Source organism: Prosopis cineraria, unplaced genomic scaffold (genome assembly GCF_029017545.1).
Source record: "Prosopis cineraria cultivar Desert tree isolate PC_DT_omini unplaced genomic scaffold, ASM2901754v1 PC2, whole genome shotgun sequence".
NCBI classification, from domain to species: Eukaryota; Viridiplantae; Streptophyta; class Magnoliopsida; order Fabales; family Fabaceae; genus Prosopis; species Prosopis cineraria.
The window spans coordinates 27,704,989-27,727,114 of NW_026555333.1; the positions used below are offsets into that span (position 1 = coordinate 27,704,989).

At 33.1% G+C, this 22,126-nt stretch overlaps 1 long non-coding RNA gene across 1 annotated transcript; it reads right to left on the minus strand.

Annotated features, from left to right (window-relative positions):
• Positions 1–11,808: 11,808 nt before the first annotated feature.
• On the minus strand, positions 11,809–12,930 carry LOC129302050 (uncharacterized). Its single transcript, XR_008591151.1, has 2 exons — positions 12,862–12,930; positions 11,809–12,037 (listed from the first exon to the last, which is right to left on the minus strand). It is a non-coding gene; the product is annotated as an uncharacterized LOC129302050 (long non-coding RNA).
• Between the last annotated feature and the right edge of the window lie 9,196 nt (positions 12,931–22,126).

Here is a 22,126-nt window from a genome sequence, read left to right on the forward strand (position 1 = left end):
AATGATCATATTTTGTTATTACTTGCACTATTAAATATTAAATATTAGAAGGTGTATTTTAGGCCTAGTTCGTGTGATATCTTTTTAGCTGAGATATATGAAAAAGGTCAAAATACTAGTACAAGTATAGATTTGACTATAGGAATGGTTGTATTGGATTATATTGAGTTTTGAAGTCAAAATGCTTCCCCCTATTATTTCTTAAATGAAGGGGTTGAGGGTTTAATTTATGAAATATGTGATATCTGGTTGTTATGGTATGTTACATAGGTCATCTTAACTCTATTGAGTATGGTCTAAGGGTTGGTATGGGCTTTTAGCACCTGGATTGAGTTTTAGATACCTTAGTTGTGTTTTGAAAGCATAAATGAATGAGTTTGCATTTTGGTATCCAACTTTTGATTGAGAAATGATTTAAATGTCAAAATAGTGCCATTAGTTAAAGCTTGGAGAAAGCCTTCTGTAAACACCTATATCACCTCAATCGGACATTGGATGGAGATTTAGTGCACTTCAAAAGTTTGGCCAGAAAATTTGCCATAACAACTTGTTGTTATCACAGATTCTGCTGTTTATGCCATACCATAAAATTTTATGATATAGTGTAATTGTGCTAGAATTAGTTTTTTGTTATTTTGACCCTAGTTTGATTTTATCTTACCTTGTATGATGTCACTTTCGTATACATGTTTTGCTCTGATTTTAGTTTACCAAATGATTTTATATCATTTTAAGTTTTGAAAATTTAGGATCCCATTTATAAAAATTTTACAAACTTGGTAATTCATTTGGGTTATTCTTATAATTACCTTGATTTTGGGATTTAATTATGGATTAGTAAAGGAGATCTTACAGAGTGGGTGTCTCCAACCCAAGTTGTGCCTAAAAAAGGGGGATTATTGTGATAAAAAATGAGAAAGGAGAGCTTGTCCTGACTAGAGTTCAGAATGCTTAAAGAGTGTGTATGGGCTATAGAAAGCTCAATAATGTGACTAGGAAGGACCATTTTCCTTTAGTTTTTATTGATCAAATGCTTAAGAGCTTGGCTTTTAAGTCCTATTATTGCTTCCTAAATGGGTTCAGTAGGTATTTCTAGATTCTTATAGCTCCTAGTGACCAAGATAAGACCACCTTTACATGCCCCTTTAGTACTTTTGCCTATAGGAGGATGCCTTTTGGTCTTTGTAATGCGCTTGATGCTTTTCAAAGATGCATGATGTCCACAATTTGTGATTTTATTGAAAATTGCATGGAAGTTTTTATATATGTTTTTATTGTGTATGGTGAGTCTTTTGATTTATGCTTGCATTCTTTAGATAAAGTGCTTGATAGGTGCATTGAAAATAAGTTTGTGCTTAACTTTAAGAAATGCCATTTTATGGTAGATGAAGGCATTGTTTTAGGCCATTCAATTTCTTCCCAGGCCATAGAGGTGGATAAGGCCAAAGTAAATGTGATTGCTTCTTTAACATATCCTGTTTGTTTGAAAGATTTCAGATCATTTTTGGGGCATGCAGGCTTTTATAGGAGATTTATCAAGGGGTTTAATGAAATTGATTTGCCTATGTCTAAACTCTTATAAAAAGATGTTAATTTTGTTTTTGATGATGCTTGCAAAAAGAGTTTTGACACTTTGAAAAGCATGCTCATTTTCCCTTCTACTCTTAAAGCCTTAAATTGATCTTTGCCTTTTGAGTTGTCATATGATGTTTCCAATTTTACTGTGGGAGCTATGGTTGGTCAAAGAGAGGGCAAGTTGTTATATATGATTGCTTATGCATCTAGGACCCTAGATTTAGCTTAGGTTAATTACATTACGACTAAGAAAGAGTTGTTTGCTTTTTTTCTTTTGCAGTTGACAAGTTTAGATCATATCTTCTTAACTCTAAAGTTGTTGTGTACACTAACCATGCTACTGTGAGGTACTTGTTTAAGAAGATAGATTCTAAGCCCTGCTTAATTCAATGGGTGATTTTGATAAAAGAATTTGATATGGAGATAAGGGATAAGAGTGGTTCTACTAACCAAGTGGCGGATCATTTGCCTAGGATACCTCATTCGAAAGCTACTATGGTAAACTCTAACCCTATGAGGTACTGTGTGCCATTTCATTTAAGCCTCTATGGTATGCCTCTTTTGCTAACTATATTGAGTTGGAGTCTTGCCTCCTTATGCTTCACAATTTGTTATTGAAAAATTAAAGAAAGAGTCTAGATTTTACATTTTGGAACTACCTTTGACATATAAGATTTGTACTGATAAATTGATTAGGAGGTGTGTTGATTATGTTGATGTGCCTTCTATTCTTTATTTTTGTCACTCTCATGCATGTGGTGGTCATTTTAGCTTAAATAAGATAGCTAGAAAGATTTCAAAATGTGGATTGTATAAGCCTAGCTCGTTTAAAGACTCTTATGAATTTTGTAAAGCATGCTTAAAATGTCAAAAGGTTAGTAGTTGGGGTAAGAGGCATGAAACGCCTCAACAACCCATTTTATTTTGTGAGATTTTTGATGTTTGGAGCATTGACTTCATGGGTCCATTTCCACCATCTTTTGGTTTTAAGTATATATTGCTTGGTGTTGATTATGTTTCAAAGTGGATTGAAGCCATTCCTACTAGAACTTATGATGCTAAGATTGTTTTGAAGTTTCTTGAATCTAATATTTTTTGTAAGTATGGAGTTCCTAAGGCCTTGATAAGTGACTAAGGATCCTACTTTTGCAACAAGATGATGAAGGCTCTTTTAGCTAAAGATGGGGTGCTTCACAAGATCTTTACACCATATCATCCCTAAACCAATGGCTAAGCTAAAGTATTAAATAGAGAAGTCAAGAAGATCCTAACCAAGGTGGTGATCACAAATAGGAAGGATTGGTCTTTGCACCTGGAGGATGCTTTGTCGGCTTATCAAGCTACTTATAAGACTCCCATTAGGATGTCTCCTTTTTGATTGGTGCATGGAAAGGCTTCCTACATCTCGATGGAGATAGAGCACAAGGTCTATTGGGTCATTAAGAAGCTCAACTTGGATTTACATCTTTCGACTAAGGAGAGATTCCTTCAAGTGCAAAAACTAAAGGAGCTTAAATTAGATGCTTATGAGTCATCTAGGATTTACAAGGAGAAAATAAGGGTTCTTCATGAAAAAAATGATCTTGAGGAAGAATTTCAAAATTGGAGACTTAGTCCTTGTTCACAAGACAATATACATCCATAAGCATTCCAAGCTCACATCTAAATGGTATGGGCTATATGTGGTGACTAATTTCTCTTTTATGGAGTCCTTCAACTCAAGGATACAGCCACGAGGTCTACTTGGGAGATTAATGGTCATTTATGCAAGCTTTACAGGGAGGCTAACCTAATACTTCAAAAGGAAGAGGACTTCTCTTAACATGTTTTTGAGACACCATGATAAAGTTGTATCTTTCTAACCTTGAGCTTTTACCTTGCTTTAATTGATATATTTAATGATTGATATAGTTCAAGTGTGGGGGAGATGAGCCTAGTAGATAATAGATTTGTTTGCTTTTATTTGCTTATTTCTTTTTATTTGTTTGTGTGTTGAAAAGAAACAAAATTTGCACCACACTTTTATTATGCATTCATTATTGATCTCACCTTGTTTTATCACAAGTCTATACATATATTGAAGACAATGCATGATTTAAGCATGGGAGAGAGAAATAAATATTTGAATTTTTTTAAAAAAAATGTGTGCTTTGTTGTGTTTTATTTGAGGTTACTTAATTACCTAGTTGGGCAAATAGATATTTTGATACTAGAGATATGGTAGTTTTTAGGATTGAATAGGTGTGAAGTGAACATTCATTTGCCTTTAATTAATGGATTAGAATAGCGCATTACCCTTTCATGGAAGAGGCTAAATACTCATGTGTGATTAATTCCTTAGTGATGTTATCCTCTAAAATTTGTTTCACTTCTTAATTGAGACCACATGTCTTGCACTTGTTTGATAGGAGATGAAAGATGGAATTCACAAAAAATAGCTAAGAGCCAAATAGCCAAGCCATTATTATTGATTATCCTTCATCAGCCACTTTAAACTTTTGGTTTGATTCTTAAAAAAAAAATATTCACCCTATTTTCCCTAAGGAATGCATGTTTCACTTTTATATATCTTTTTAATATTCATTGCATGTCTTAGATCAAGTGAGTGGATGTCTATTGTCACTTTTCTATCTAGTACTCTTTATCCTTTATTGTTATACCATTATATCCATTATTTTCATTGTTTTCAAAGAGTTAAGGGCAACCAAAATAAAAAGAAAGGCAGAGAAAGATTGAAAATATATATATATATATACACACACATGAAAATGAAAGAAACAAAGTTGCTAGAAAAAGAAATAAAAAGACAAAGAAAAGAAAGATAAGAATAAAAGTTGCCTAGCTCATTTAATTTCATTGTTCATCATTTCTTATCATTTCTTTGAATCCTCAATATGTTAAGGTATCCACTCAATTGAATTAGGTTATGTTTTGTATATTAAGGGGATATATCTTGACCTTAGCATTATCTTGATGCTACTCCTATTTTTCTTACATACATTTTTTAGACATCCTTTCATTACTCACATTATAACCTAATAAAGTCTACTTGATTCTTGATTGCAAGTGCTAATTTAGTGGTGGAGATGTAAAAAGGTGAAAAAATTATGGTAGGGTTTATCCTAAGAAATTTTGAGTGAATGATGAGAACAAATACTTAACCTAGAGAGGCTTACACTTTGACATTGATCCTAGGTAACAGTTTGTTTATGATGTGCGTAATTCTTTCCTAATTATTGCCACATTGATTGATACTTTGTAGAAGTTCTTGAGCTATTATTTTAGTAACTTTGAACATTGTTTTTCTCTTGTTTCTTTGTCTTTAAGTTTGTTTTAGGACCTTTATTACTTGATTTTGCCCAAATTGCAAAAGATAAGTGTGAGAAAATTGATAGAACACATTTGTTACCTACTTTTATTCATCAATTATGACCCTTTTATTAATTATTTATCACCATTAAGTGCACATATTACATTAGATTTGGAATTTTGCCCAAGTTTCTAGATTTAGTGCACTAGAGGCATTTTGGTCCAAAAATAAAATTTTGAGAAAATGTACAAGAAAAATTGACAAAGTTCATTTTATGTCCAGTTGCTAAGTGATGAAATTAAATTTTTAAAATTCATTTTATTTTGAGAGTAATTAAATAAAAAGTCAACTCTTTCTAAAGTGTCTTAGTTTGACCTAATTTTCAGTTTACTTTTGTGTAAAAATTCTTATATAATTTTATGCAACCTAAAACTTATTTATTTTAATAAATTCTTCCTTCTAATTATGAATTTAATTCTAGACATTAATTATATTTTATTATATCACATATTATTTAATTGAATTATGTGATTTATATGACATAGATAACATGTGACTTGTGCATTAATTGGACAATTGAAGTCAACACTCCTTGAGGTCAATGGCTGAGTATTTGCACATTATTTATGCTATTTTTGGGAGAATAAATCAGCTTAAATTATGTGGATGACACATGAAAAATTACAAATATATTGGAATCATCTACTTACCAATAGGAGGTTGCTACCTTGTAAGTGTGACAAGACTTCCATTTTCATTTTAATTTCTTTTCTTATTTTTTAATTAAGTCTTCATCTGATGGGAAAAAAGTGAAAGCATTCCATTTTACTCATAAAATCATATCCAAAACTCATTCATTTCATCTTCCATATTTTTTCTCTCTTGCTTTTAGTGTTCTTCATTTTCTCCTCTTTCTCTCTACATTTCTAGCACACTTCCAACCCTTATTTATCCATCATTTCTCTATCAAATTTACTCAAAAATTCCACCATTCTCTTCTACTCTCAAGGTTGACCATACCCTAATTATTTGGAAGAAGATTTGAGCTTAATGCATGAAGATTATGGAGCAAACCTCTTGGCCACATAGCATTCATAGAGGAAGCAAGATTCTCTTGATGTTTTCTAGCTAGAGTCTTCATAGAATCCTAGGTGAGATTTAATGGAATAGGAGTTTTGAAGAGTTTATTTGGCTAAGCTCAATTATTTCTTCATCTTGTTTCAATTCCATTAGAATACTATAACTATTATTGATTTTGGTTCAATTTGACTCTAGTTGTATGGTTGTTTATAATTTGTAATATTGAAAATAAGATTGTTTAGTTGAATTTCATGCTCTTGTTGCTGCTGGAATTTTCAAAATTCATATTGTAATATGTGATTTCAATTAGTGAATGTCTTGTATTAGCTTAGCATGTAATTGTGTAGTGAATACTTGATGAGTTGCTTAAATTTTTATGGTTTTGAGCTTAGGTATAGCTTTAAGCAGTGGCAATTAGAAATGAATTTTAACTAAATACTTGGTTAATTTTAGAGCTAAGCTAGTAAGGTTACTAGGGGATTTGTAATTGCACATAGGGAATTAAATTAGTGAAGCTAAGGTACTTGAGATGGTTTTCTTAGGTAAATAATTTTTTTAGCCAAGGGAGAGGGTTAAGTGAGCTACCATATTTGATTAAGAAATCGGATTCTTCCATTAGCAACAATCTAAGGTTCCTACTTGAATAGGGAAGCTACTTCTTTCACAATTAGGATTAGTTTTCTAATTTAATTTACTAGATAATTAGCTTAGCAATTAGTTAATCAACTTTAACCTTTAGGTGATTTATTTTACTAGATAACTTTAAATTTAGGCTTAAAATCATTCCTTAGGAGATGACCTAGTGTTAGCTATATATTGCATTAGGGTTAACTTTAGTTTAATTTTGAGGGCAAGTGATAATTCCTATCACGCGTGAGGACTGATGGTAGCCACATGTGATTTGTCACCTGTTATATTATCACATATTGCCATATTGAGTCTTAAGTGATCTCAAGCTAAGTTAAATTTTTTCAAATGCATGATCCATGATCACACATCCATACTTTTAATCATGCAAAATCTTGCTTAAGTCTATTGCATTTTTATAACATCCTGAATCTCTTAATCTCGAGTTTAGAGGTTAATTGAGGGTGGAGTAGCAATTAGTGTGGGATTAGAGATATGGGTGGAAGGAGTGCATTTTGGGTCAATGCAAGTGTGCATGGTGAGAATAAATCTCACTCTGCTACCTCCCGCAGCTTGTACTACATGTGCTACAATGCATGGTCCAAAAAATCACTTCTTAATTTGTGAAATCTGGTGATTTTCAGAAGTAAAAATCTAAAAAACACATAAGAAAGGGAGAGAAGAAGGGCTAAAAAGCTAGAGTAAGCTATTTTAAGCCATTAGAAGGTGATTCTGACTGATAACTTATCAAGTAAACTACGTATAACTTTTACCTTCTATTTTACACAAATTTCTCTAAAAATTAGTTATAGTAAAATTGAACCAATAAAATTTAAGAGGTTTGATTCTTATCCAATAGTAATAAAAAGGCTCTAGGAAGTTAAATTAGAGCTTTAAGATTGATTTAAAGCTGAACTGTAGAGCTTTAAACTCGTAGGCTTAATTTTAGCCCTTAGAGAGAGAAAGTTAGGGTAGAAATTGTATTTGAGTGAAATAAGACTAGTTGAGGTAATGTAAATCAGTAATTAGGTAGTAATGGACCTAGAATAGAGAAATGGAAAAGACTTTATAGATGAATATAGCTCTAAGTAGTAAATATGAGTTTTTGGTTAAAATGGACTAAATGACTCAAATATGCCAAATGTGTTCAAATTGGCACATTAGATGTGTGAGTAGAGAAAGGAAGCTTAAGATAAGCTATAGAGGTTTTTGAAATCCATGGGTAACCTTTCTAGTGATAGAAGACTTAAGGTAACTGAATAACTTCCTTTATTTGACTATTTATTGTAAATGTATGTTAGTATGCTATGTAATACATGAACTTGTTTTGGATTAAACATGTTTTATAATATTGTGTGAATGTTGCATTAAATAGCTTTTGATTGAATAAAAGCATTGAAATGGGTGTTTTCAAATGGTGCGTTAATATATATATATATATATGCTATGTGTGAGATAATGAGTAAAATGGTAAATGGAAACCTTAAATAGTTCAGGAAGCATGATCATAGGAGTGGGAGTTCACTTGAGTGGAGGAGATGATAAAGACCATATGGCAAGGTTTTCTTAGTACCTGACAGGGTGCGGTGTTGGAAATAATTCTCCTTAATGTCTTATAAGGTGCAGTGTTGGAGAAGATCTCCTTAGTACTTTTGAGAAGTGATGTTGGAAATGTGAGACTCCTTAGAGTCCATGTGATACAGTGTTAGAGACAACGACACCTCATTGTGTGTATTAGGAGAAACCATAGTCTATATGTACGTTAGAACATCTTCAGTCGAATGATTCTACCATTGCAGGTGAGCTCAAGGCCAATGAGATTGTACATTGGTTTAAGGCGAGCCTATGGTTTCATGTCAGGGTGATTTGGAGGTTTGATTGGTAGTGATCATGCCAATAGATGCTATGGAATGTTATGCGAAAGTGGTGAAGAGTTGAGAATAGATATGTACTACATGATTATGACTGGAAGTGAGATATGTGATATAAATGCTATTTTAATGAGATTTAAATGCTTTACTTCTATATAGTTGCATGTGATAGTCAATAGGAGTGAGTTATTCTATTTCTAAGATTTTTATCTCACCCTTGTGGTTATATGTTCACAGGATCAGGTAGTGATCAAGGTAAAGAAAGAGAGTCTAGATCGACTTAGAGTTGAGAAGCCATGTATACTCAGAGTTGTATAATGAACTAAACTAAGAAACTTGTGTATATGTGTGTAAATGAGTTGCCATAAGGTTGCATGCATAATTTGAGTGGTATTTTATGTAATCTTGGCATGATTGAATGTATATGTGATGAAACGAACTAAGGGGCTATGATTTGAGTATGTTGTGATGAAATGATTGTTTGTGTTGGTGAATCTTAAGCCTAAGTAAAAGATTATGGTGAAATGAACAATTTAGGGCTAAAATTGTATTGTAAATGTGTTATGTATATGAATGTATGGAGAAATGGCCAAGTAGGCCAAGTTATGCCAAAAAATGGCATTTTGTGCAAAATTATAAAATGCGAAAATTGGCTGTAGATGGTTCAAATTTCAATATATGTGTATGATTGTGATATAAGATGATCAATTAGCTATATTGGGTCTTTTTGGATTTGATTTAAGGCCTACAGTGGTCTAATAAGAGAAAATGATCAATTTGAGTGCTTGAATATGCAAATTTTTTTAAAAAAGTAACTTTTTACACTCGAGCATCCAAATTTTAATTAGACCATTAGATAGTATCTAAACCTATCTTATTAGTTAGCTTATGAGTTAAGCTACGTGTGTGCACTTAAATCATTCCAATTGGACATTGTATGTGAAAATGGCGTTCAATGAAAGTTCATCATTTTTGGTGTCAAAATGATAGTAGAAATTCACATAGGCGTGCCGTGGCATATGGTGACACATGTTATGGTGCATGACACAGAATAGGCTAAGCGTGTGGCTCTGTGCCATATGCTGTGGCACATGTACTACACGCCGTGGTGCATGGACAAATTCCCATATGATGTTTGTGATTTTAAAGGCATGCATTTAAAAAAGGAATTCTTATGGGTTGTGTCTACTACGTATTAGATGAGTGTGTAATTGCTTCCGCAATGTATTTCTCTGATAGGGTACGATTTTACAAAATAAGTCTTTAGCCAAAGCTTTTCAAATGAGATTTAATTATTATAATTGAGGTATTGATGTGGTAACGCTGTTAATCTTCTCCTATATCTGGAGGATATAAAAGGAGGTTACAATTTTCACACGTGATTCATCCTTCCGAAGGGACTAAGTTTGGAGTTGGTAATTTCATGAGTGATAGTTTTCTACTTCTGTGTGAGTTTTGTTCACAAGAATTAGTTTTAGCATTCTGCCAGCCATTTCATGTGTAAGAGCATAGTAGCTTCACGCAAGTTCTGTCTTATAGAAGTGAGCTTAACTTTCTGTAAGCATTTTCATGTATGATGATGAGTTATTTACACATGAGTTTTTGCATACAAAATTAGTGTTGGTTTTTTATAAGCTAAACCATGTGTGAGAGCTGAAGGTTTCCACACAAGCTTTTGTACTCAAAATTAACTATATATTCACATATGCAAAACCATCCATGCATGAGAGATCATGAGGTTCACGCATGATTTATCACATACGCAGCTGGAACATATTAAGAGCAATTTCACTTGTGATTCAGTAGGTCACTCATAAGAAATTGCGCCAGCCGATAAAAACACTAGTCCAATAGTCTAACAATTACCAAAACTATGTATGCGATATAATTCAAGTCTGAAGAGAACTCTTGATTCTTGAGCAAACTTATCTTTATCTAAGCATTGAAAAAGCTTTCAAATTGTATTTAAATATCTTGTATTCATTCGTCATTTTTGAAAAGAATTGTGAAAAAGCTCTCATAAGTTTATAAGCTTTCGACTGTAATTTATCTACTCTTTAAGAGAGTTTCTGTAACACTTGCCCCGAGTGTTATCCAAAAATCACACAAGTCAAATAAACTAAGTGTGGTTAAGGAGTTAATCCTAAAACCAACTTAGGAAACAAACCATTTAAATCACTAAGAAAATATACGATTGCAAAGTAAACATTTAAAACCTAAAAAAAAATTATAGGTTCTACCTATAGCGCACGGAAGCAAGTTAGACAAAAGAAGGGTAAAAATATGCTGTCATGACAGCATTAAATTGCTGTCATGACAGCCCTCCCGGTTCAACTTCTGGGAGGCGCCGTTTCGCCTTCCGATCTCCGATCGAAGAAATTTTAAAGCTCACAAGTCACATTCAAAGGGTACTATAAGTGTACTAAATTTCAAAAAGATCCAACGGTCAGATTGAAAATTGGACATGTTACAAATTTAGTCAATTTTGCTGTCATGACAGCATGAAAAGCTGTCATGACAGCACTTCCGGACCAACTTCCGGAGTGCACCATTTCATCATCCGACCTCTGATCGGAGTGATTTCAAAGCCCACATGTCACTTTTTAAGAATACTATTAGCATACCAAATTTTGAAAAGATCCAACGGACGGATTGAATTTTGTGCAGGTTACAATATAACTACTGTAGCTGTCATGACAGCAATTTAATGCTGTCATGATAGCACCTCCAGACCAAATTTCGGAGTGCGTCGTTTCTCCGTCCGATATCCGATTGATGTGATTCTAAAGCCCACACGAAGCTTATAAAAGGTTTTACTTGTGACCTAAATTTTAGAGAAATCCAACGGTCAAATTAAGATTTGGACACCCGGATGCAAAAGTGCAGCTTTTTGGTAAAAACTATTTTCAAAATTGTCCAAATCTCATCCTAATGGTCACAAACCTGTGGGAACACTTTGGACACATCAAATAAGATTAAAAACACCTGATAGAACATTCAAATGATGGAAAATCCCCGTACATCAAAATTTGACCACCCGGGTGCCATTTCGTAAAATGGACCCTAAACCTCCAAAATGCACAAATCATACAAGGGTGGTCACAAATCAATCTAAATACCATGTATTTATATAAATACATATGCTAAACATTTTCACTTGGCTCAGAGCTCCTTGTGGGGCCCACGCACCCACTCTCTCTATCCAAGGTGTATGTTTGCCCATAGCACACCATTTGCAATGCAACCACTTTGCATTTGCTTATAAAATCACATATATATCAAAATAAAGATCTGCTTGTAATAGAAACTTGGTCTGCTAAGTAAATCCATCAAAACCACACACCATAACCAAGTTTCCTAGCCACAAGTCTGCAAACAGACAAAAATTCATACACAAGCACACAATCCACACATATTCACACACACATACATAATCATATCCTACTGGCACCCTAATCTTAAATACATTACAATATATTTGCTCAAAAGAAAGGGGTTGCAGTTCTTTACAAATCACAAGCAAACCCCTAGCTTTGCTCCTTTCCCCGTCCACCACTGGATCCTTCACCTGGACCTGGAAATATTGAAAAGAAAGGGGTGAGACAACCACAGTCTCAGTAACAGAGAAATCTACATTGATTATTACAAAGTAAGCCATAATCAAATAAATGAATAATAAATTCAACATAGTATATAATTTAGCCATTTAAAATGTATGAATGCATGACCTAGGCCGGTATGGCCTTTTATGACCAATAGAATGCCCCCTGGCACTCTTTAACTCACAGGTAAACCTTATACCTACTTGGACCTCCACAGGCACAAAACATAATCTAAAGCATGATCTAATCCACCGAACCGCCTATGCCCCTTCGACGTAAATCCTGAGCAGTCAAAGCTAACTCCCTCCCAGAGCCAGCCCGACTTACTCTCCATGTGAGGGCTACCTTGGCCTAGGCACTCAACCTCACACTTCATATGTCGGATTCCCTCCCCCACTGAGAGGTGTCGAACACTCAATACACTAATCACTTTAGTGCACTGAGCCCACAATACGTAAGACAACACTGAGTACTGACAGTGTGCCATAGAATATCAAAAATCCACACCTTCTCATTGGTGAACTCCCACCGAGATCATGCCTTTTACTTTTGTCTACCTTTCCTAAGTATTGACCATTCAACACTCTAAAGTAGTATAATATTTATAAATCTCATTTCCATAAAAACATTGTTATTAAACAATTAGAAAACATATTTGCACTATAATCAAAGTAGTACCCCATAACCCCTTATAAAGCACATTTAATCTTTGAAAACATGTAATGCATGATAACTAGTAATATTTATTCAAAAATAGCTAAAACAAAGTAATAAGAAATATAAATTCCCCTGTTACCTCAACCCTTTGGTACCAAAAGGGTTCTCCTTGTACAAAATAGGGCTCGGCTTGTTCCTTACTTTTCAATAAGTTCCACCAACAATTTTCTACAACATATAAGTGATCCACATCACTTATCATGACAAATAGCATTAAACTCATACCACACAACTTGGGTCAATGAGTCATAATCCACCCTAATGGTCCATGTATTAAACCAAACATTCACATAGTATCACTTAACCACCAAAACCATTTATTAGCCATCATTAGGTTAATTTCCAATTTTATATAATTTCTTATCAATTAAAAACTTTCACTTAGTGTCACCAACTTTCACCATTAGCCCTTATAATGAAAACCAAACCTTAATTTAAATCTTATTGGGCTCAAATAGAAAATTATAACTAAATCAATAAGCTTAAACCATTGAAGAGCAAAAACCCAATTTTTCAAGGTTTATCTTGTGCCCAAAACACCTCTTTTCATCCAATTATTCACTCAAAACATTAGATCACTATATAGAAACTCAAAACATACTCCCTAGGATCCAAAGAAACAAAAGCTTACAAGAATAAAGCCTTTGGGATCAAAATTCAAAAATCTCCTCTTCCAAAAATTGAAGAAAATCAAGAGAAAGAGAAGAGGATTGAAGTAGGGAGTTTACCTATCGTGTAGTCGAGCTCGCAACGGTCGCAAAGACTCCTAGATCCAAGCCTAACTCCCTCCCTTTCTCTTCTCTTCTTCCTCTCTCCCTCTCATACGTTTCCTTTCCTTTCCTTTCCAATTCAATTTCTGCGTTTCTGCATCAATTTTGGTCTTTAAATTGCTGGTCAAAAAGTTTGGGAAAAATTACAAGAAAGGGCCCAACATTTTTTATTATTGCACAAAAGCCCGGGTCCACTTTGGTAATTTTTCCATAGTTAAAAATCAAATAAAACCAAACTTTTGCTTAGTAAAATTCAAACTCTGGGCCTCTATTAAATTATTCTAAATTTTAATTTAATTATAGATATTTTATTTTATTTTTATTTATTTTTTTAAATAAATTTGAGTCTTAAAATTTTTAGGATGTTACAGTTTCATTGTGAAAGTTTATCTCATTTATATGAAATCTTGAAAAGGTACTTTTCAAGTGATTTTAACAACTTGTTGGGTTGTAGCAAGGTTTGTTAGTTGATTCAAGACAACAGAAGTCTTGTAAGTTGTACTATAGTGGCAAACACATATTGAAGCTTGTAAATTTAATTGAAATATCAAGTGTGATGTTGAGGACTAGACATAGACCAAGCTTAGGGCTAAATTAGTATAAATCTTTTACGTCTCACCTTCTTCCATCATACCAAAGCATTTCACTCTTTTAAATTTTCAAAAGTTTTTAATTGTTAGCCAATTCACCCCCTCTTAGATGCTATCTTATTAAAAATTTCTACACAAAGGCGAACTAAAAACTAAGTCAAACTAGGATACTTAAGAAAGTGTTGGCTTTTTATTTAATTACTCCCAAACTAAAATAAATTTTAAAAATATAATTTGACCATTCAACAACTGGATATAAAGTTCACTTTGTCAATTTTTCTTGTACATTTTCTCAAAAGTTTATTTTTAGACCAAAATACTTCTAGTGCACTAAACCTAGACACTTATGCAATTTTTCAAATTTAATGCAATGAGTGCACTTTGAGATGATAAATCATTAATAAAAGGGTCCTAATTGACAAATAAAAGTGTGTAATAAATGTGTTCTATCACCTATCCTACACATTGCTCATTATATGTTGAGGAACTCCCAAAGGGGTAATAGTGAGGATGGTAAGGGGCTAATTCAAGTATTGTGCCAATAACTATTCAGCAAGCAATTGCCTAACAATATAGGACAACTCATCAATTTTCCTATCAATGATATGAGCATCATGATAAAGCCTAGACAAACAAAAAGAAAATAAAAGGAAGCACAAAGTCCTCTCAAGTATATGATCAAAATCATTAATTTTTTTAGTAGATCCTATCCTTATTAAGAGAACAAACAAAAATAAAAGAAACTACCTAAAACAAGTAAGGAAAAAAAAAATCAAAACATCAAATCTTGAAAAAATTGAAAAATAACCTAAAATTAAAAAAAGTTAATTGAAAATATGAAAAGTGATTATAATGATGGAATTTGACCAAATCAAGGGTCACTTGATAGCTAAAGTTGAGAGTTTCACTCGATACTACCCAAAATATAAAGATATTGACCTTTGGAAAAATTAAGGCATGTGAGAGAAAAAATTCCAGCAACATAGAAAATATATTGGTAACCAAAATGACCAAATTAAAGCACAAAACAATAGGAAAGTGAAACAAAAAAAAAAGCAAATGCTAATCTTCCTAATTCAACTAGTTAACACTTTAGACTTCCCGATAACGGTGCCAAAATTTTGACACTACTATCAAATAGCACCAAGATTAATAAAAACTAAATTTTATAGTAAAACATAACGTAGGTCATCTCTTTAAGAGTCAATGGATTAATTACTTAAATTAGGATTATGAAATGTTAAATAATGGGGGGATTTTTTTGTAACAAAATTAATTTTCAAAAATTAAATTAAAATAAAATAAATAAAGCAAGTTCAGTTGAGGAAACTACCAAGCACATGCAACACAATCAATCATAACCCAATCACCTAAACTTAATCTTCCTCATCTATAAAATAAATTGAATTTATTTAGCCTTATTATTCTAATTTTATTATATATTTTTTAAATTATCATTCAAGAACTAAACAAGAATTAATTCATGAATTAATTAAAATCCCCTTTAACCTACAACATAACAATTGTTCTAAGTTAGCCACACTAAAAATAAAGTATGAGTAATCTCCCAAGTCAGGCAAATTGCTTTTATAACACTATATCAATCAATTATAGTAAGCAAAACCTTAAATAAACTATGATGGACCCCATGTGTAATGCTTTTCCTGAGTGTTATCCAAAAATCACATAATTCAAATAAACTAAGTGTGGTTAAGGAGTTAATCCTAAAACCAACTTAGGAAACAAATCATTTAAATCACTAAACAGATACATGATTGCAAAGTAAACATTTAAACCTTTTTAAATAAAAAAATTTATAGGTTTTACCAATAACGTACAGAAGCAAGCTAGGTGAAAGCAGGGTAAAAAGATACTTTCGTGATAGTATTAAATTACTATCATGATAGCCCTCCCAGGCCAACTTCTATGAGGCACCGTTCTTCTATCTGATCCCTGATTGAAGAAATTTTAAAGCTCACACGTCACATTCAAAGGGTACTATAAGTGTACCAAATTTCAAAAAGATCCAACGGTCGGATTAAACATTAGACATGTTACAAGTTTAGTTATTTTTGTTGTCATCACAGCTAAAAAGTTGTCATGATAGCACCTCCAGACTAATTTTTGAAGTACACCATTTCATCATCCGACCTCTGATCAAAGCGATTCCAAAGCCTATATGTCACTTTTAAAGAGTACTATTAGCATACCAAATTTTAAAAAGATCCAACAGACGGATTGAATTTCATGGATGTTGCAACATCATCACTATTGCTGTCATGACAGCTTCTTCAGACCAAATTCCAGAGTGTGCCATTTCTTTGATGTCCAATCGACATGATTCCAAAGTCCACACGAAACTTGTAAAGGGTTTTACTTGTGACCTAAATTTTAGAGAAATACAATGGTCGGATTGAGATTTAGACACCCGGATGTAAAAGTACAGTTTTTTTTGGTAAAAACTATTTTTAAAATTGTCCAAATCTCATCCTAATAGTCACGAACCTGTGAGAACACTTTAGATACGTCAAATAGGACTAAAAAAACTTGATAGAACATTTAAATGATAGAAAAATTCTTTATACCAAAATTTGACCACCCGAGTGCCATTTTCCAAAATGGACCATAAACCCTCAAAATGTACAAATCACACAAGAGTGGCCAAAAACTATTCTAAATATCATGTACACATATGAATACACACGCTAAACATTTTTACTTGGCTTAGAGATCTCTATGGGGCCCACGCACCCACTTTCTCTATCCAAGGTGTATGTTTGCCCATAGCGCACCATTTGCAATATAACCACTTTGTATTTACTTGTGGAATCACATATATACAATAAATATTTGCTTCTAGTGAAAACTTAGTCTACTAAATAAATCCATCAAAACCACACACTATACCCAAGTTTCCTAGCCACAAGTCTATAAGCAAACAAAAATTCATACACAAGCTATACAATCCACACATATTCACACACATATACATAATCATATCCTATTGGCACCCTAATTTTAAATACATTACAATAGATTTGCCCAAAAGAAAAGGGTTGCAGTTCTTTACAATTTACAAACAACCCCTAGCGCTGCTCTTTTCCCCATTCTCCACTGGTTCCTTCGCTTGGACCTGGAAATATTGAAAAAAAAGGGGTGAGACAATCACAGGCTCAGTAACAGAGAAATCTACATTGATTATTATAAAGTAATCCATAATCAAATAAATAAATAATAAATTCAACATAGTACATAATTTAGCCATTTAAAATGCATGAATGAATGACATAGGCCGGTACGGCCTTTCATGACCAACAGAATGCCTCTTGGCACTCTTTAACTCGTAGGTAAACCTCATATCCACTTGTACCTCCACAAGCACAAAACATAATCTAAGGCATGATTTAATCCATCGAACTGCCTATGCCCATTCGACGTAAATCTTAAGTAGTTGAAGCAAACTCCCTCTCAGAGCCAGCCCGACTTACTCTCCATGTAAGGGCTACCTTGGCCTAGGAACTCAACCTCACACTTTATATGTCGAATTCCCTCCCCCACTGAGAGGTGTTGAACACTTAATACACTAACCACTTTAGTGCACTGAGCCTACAATACATAAGGCAACACTGAGCACTGACAGTGTGCCATAGAATATCAAAAGTCCACACCTTCTCATTGGTGAACTCCCATCGAGATCATGCCTTTTACTCATATCTACCTTTCCCGAGTATTGACCACTTCAACACTCTAAGGCAGTATAACATTTATAAATCTCCCTTAAATGGTTCCTTAGCCTATCTGAGGTACTTTACTTAGTTACGCTTCCTTAAGTGCAACTTCTATTCTTTATAATTATAATACATGCAAACAAATCTCGTTTCTATAAAAATATTGTTGTTAAACAATTAAAAAATATATTTGCACTATAATCAAAGTAGAACCCCATAACCCCTTATAAAGCACATTTAATCTTTTAAAATATGTAATGCACGATGGCTAGTAATATTTATTCAAAAATAGCTAAATAAAGTAATAAGAAATATAAATTTCCCTATTACCTTAACTCTTTGATACTAAAAGGGTTTCCTCTTATACAAAATAGAACTTGGCTTGTTCCTTAACTTCTTAATAAGTTCCACCAACAACTCCCTACAACATATAAGTGATCCACATCACTTATCATGACAAATAGCATTAATGAAGACTATAACTCATACCACACAACTTGAGTTAATGAGTCATAATCCATCCTAATGGTCCATATATTAAACCAACCATTCACATAGTATCACTTAACCACCAAAACCATTTATTAGCCATCACTAGGCTAATTTCTAATTTATGTAATTTTTAATCAATTAAAAACCTTGACTTAGTGTCACCAACTTTCATCATTAGCCCTTATAATGAAAACCAAACTTTAATTTAAATCTTATTGGGCTCAAATAGCAAAATTATAACTAAATCAATAGGCTTAAACCATTGAGGAGGAAAACCCAATCTCTCACAGTTTAATTTGTGCCCAAAACACATCTTTTCATCTAATTATCCACTCAAAATATTAGATTACTATATAAAAACTCAAAATATCCTCCCTAGGATCCAAAGAAACTAAAGCTTATAAGAATAAAGCCTTTAGGATCAAAACCTAGAAATTTTCTCTTCTAAAAATTGAAGAAAATTAAGAGGGAAGGAAGAGGATTGAAGTAGAGAGTTTACCTATTGTGTAGCTGAGCTCGCAATGGTAGCAAAGCCTCCTAGATCCAAACCCAACTCCCTTTCTTTCTCCTCTCTTCTTCCTCTCTCTCTCTCATGCATTTCCTTTCCTTCTTTGCATTTTCATTTCTACTTCTGCGTCCAGTTTGCTCTTTAAAATGCTGATCTAACACTTTGGAAAAAATTACAAGAAAGGGCCCAACATTTTTTATTATAGCACAAAAGCTCGGGTTAACTTTGGTAATTTTTTTCATAGTCAAAAATCAAATAAAACCAAACTTTTGCTGAGAAAAATTTAAACTTTAGACCTCTGTCATATTATTCTAAATTTAAATTTGATTATAGATATTTTATTTTATTTTTAAAATAAATTTAAGTCTTAAAATTGTCGGGATGTTACACCATGGCATAGATGGCATGGCATTAATGGCAACGAGGCTTGAGGATGGTAATCATGAGCTTGGTGACATGGAAAGAGCCCAAGGCAAGGAGCAAGGAGCAAGGAGCCCAATACTTCTAATTCAATATACCTAAAGACCCTTTACAACATATTAGAGGTCTAATGATAAGAGTCGGAATTAAAGCCATGAAGCAAGCCTTATTTAGTCTTGTACAAGAAGTCCAAGAGCTTGGAAAGCATTGAGGCACTCCTCTCAAGCCTAAAGGAGAGCCTTTAAGCATGTATAATGTGCTTAAGATCTAAATTCATGACAAGTCAAGCCCACGAAATGCAAACCCTAGCCCAATATAAGGAAGACTACAAGTTGAGCCTCTTGCAAGCAAGAAAGCATGAAACCTTAGTGAAAAAGTCAAGGGTGGCGTGATTTTAAATTCTTTATAATCCCCTGATTGTCTATTAAATTATTTTCTATTTTAATGGTCCTTTGAATTGACCCCCTTTCTTAAGGAGCAAAACTAGTTATAGTTTCCTATTTTGAGTCTAATCAAAGATTAGCATTAATTATATTATTTTAATTTTTAAGCTTTATAATCCCATAATTTTAGGATCACATCTCCTAAATTATATGGCTGAATATTTATTTTATATTATTTTCTTTTTTTCTTTTAGTATTAGGAAATTAGGGTTTTAATTTTAGGAAATAGTCTTCTCTATGAGTTTATATAAATTAGGCATGCTCCCTCTTGTAAAGAAAAAAGAGAACATGAATGAAATTATTCATTTAGGGGTTTATAACTCTCGTGAGCTTTAGTGCTTTATGGTAGCATCTCGTGTGAGAAACAAACGTGATCAAGAGCGTGACCAACTCTTGTGGTGTCTTCGAAGGTTGAGGTTCCTAGAGGCAAGTGCTTTAGAGAATCTTTTCCTTAATTATTATCCCATTGTTTATTTCTTTTCTTTCTTTATTTTCTTCATAAATTTCATTCCTTTTTTTTGTTCTTGTGTTTGTGTTGTGATTTAGGGTTCTGTCCCTAAACTTGCATGATTCTATTTCCGCGTTCCCTATTAGATTAGTATCAGAGTTTTGGTTGCTAGTTTGCTAGTTGTGGTTCAAATTCTTGTCCTTTCTTCTTCTTTTTCATCCTGAGTTATTTCTTTTTGTGATCATCTCTTATTTACCCCAACTACTTCTATCTTTTGGTTTTCCTCTTCTTCACCTTTGTGACTTTTTTGTCTTATGTGTTTTCATTTTATTAGCTTTCTAAAAAAAAAACCTAAAAATTCGTGCAAAAAAAAGGAAAAAAATTGGTAGTATGTTGAAAAAAAGAAAAAAAAATCCAAAAATTCAAAAAAATTACAAAAAAAAATATTGCTTTGAGTTGTAACTGTAGAAAAAGGCTATTATTGAACTCTAAGTCACAAAGAGGTTGCCTAAAGAAAAAAGACAGCTTGGGTGGTAAGAGAGTCTTCTACTTTGGTCACTTTCTTATTTTTAATTTTTGGTAGTACTTTTCAAATTTGCTACTTTTCTGTTTTGCTATTTGTGCTACTCTTCTATGCCATTAATTTTTTTTTTCTGTGAAACATGGGTGACATTATTTTTCTTGAGAGTAAACACATGAGTTCATATGTGTGAGGATCCATTTTTATCTTACATGGTTTTTAGTGCTTTTGTGAATATGAGTAATAAGGATAAATCCCCTATTGTTGATATGAACTCTGTTTTATAACTTATTAAAACACAGTTGCATCATTTTCACTTAGAACTTGATCATAGGTTCCATAAGGAGGATAAAGATGAGTCAGAGACTTCCCCTTCTAAAGGAAAGAAGCATGAGACCCCCAGTGATGATAAGGAGTATGAAGAGCCCCCTTCTCCTAAGGGAAAGAAATCCTTAAAGTGTGATGTTGACTTACCAAACTAGAAAGTAAAGTATCCTTCAGTTAAGGGTAGCAATAATCTAGAAAAATATCTTAATTGGGAAATGAAGATGGACAAAATCTTCATGACTCTTGATTTGTCTGAGTCAAGGAAGGTAAAAACTGCTTCTTTGAATTTCACTAACTATGCTATTTATTGGTGGCAAGATTTACAAAATAAAAGAAGCCAACTTGGGAAAAAGCCGATTAAAACATGGGACAACCTTAAAAGATATTTGAGAAAGGCTTATATCCATAGCTCCTACTACATAGAGCTGAATAAAAAATTGAGAATGTTTTCTCAAGGATCTATGACTGTGGAGGAATATGTGCATGAGTTGAATATCTTGAAGTTTTGTGCAAACATTCAAGAAAATGAACGTGAAGTAATGTCAAGAATTATGGATAGCTTGAGACCAGAGTTGAGAGATAAGCTTGACTTGTACACTTTTGTGGACAAGGAAGAGCTCATACATAAAGCTATAAAGTTAGAACAGAGAAATAAGAACAAACGTTCTAAGTCCTCTTTGAAAGACTCCAAAGCAACTTCCAAATAGAAGGATTTTAAGGCTAAAGATACATCCAAGGTTAAGGAAGAAATGAAGACCAAGTATATGTGTAAAACTTCTAACCCTAAACCTTTTTCTTATTCATCTAACACCTCTCCTATTAAGTGTTTCAAATTCCATGGTGTAGGCCATATGGCAAGAGATTGTAGCAATAAAAGAGTTATAATATTAAGAGATTATAGTGGCTATAACAGTGTGCATAAGAATGATAAAGATGATGCTGATAATGTTGATGATGATTGTACCTCCCATGAATCAAATGATGAGCTTGAATGCAATGGTGTATTTGACTTTATCTTGGTGGCAAGAAGAGCTCTCAATATTCAACCAACGGAGGATGATAAACATGAGCAACGTGAGCATATTTTTCATACTAGAT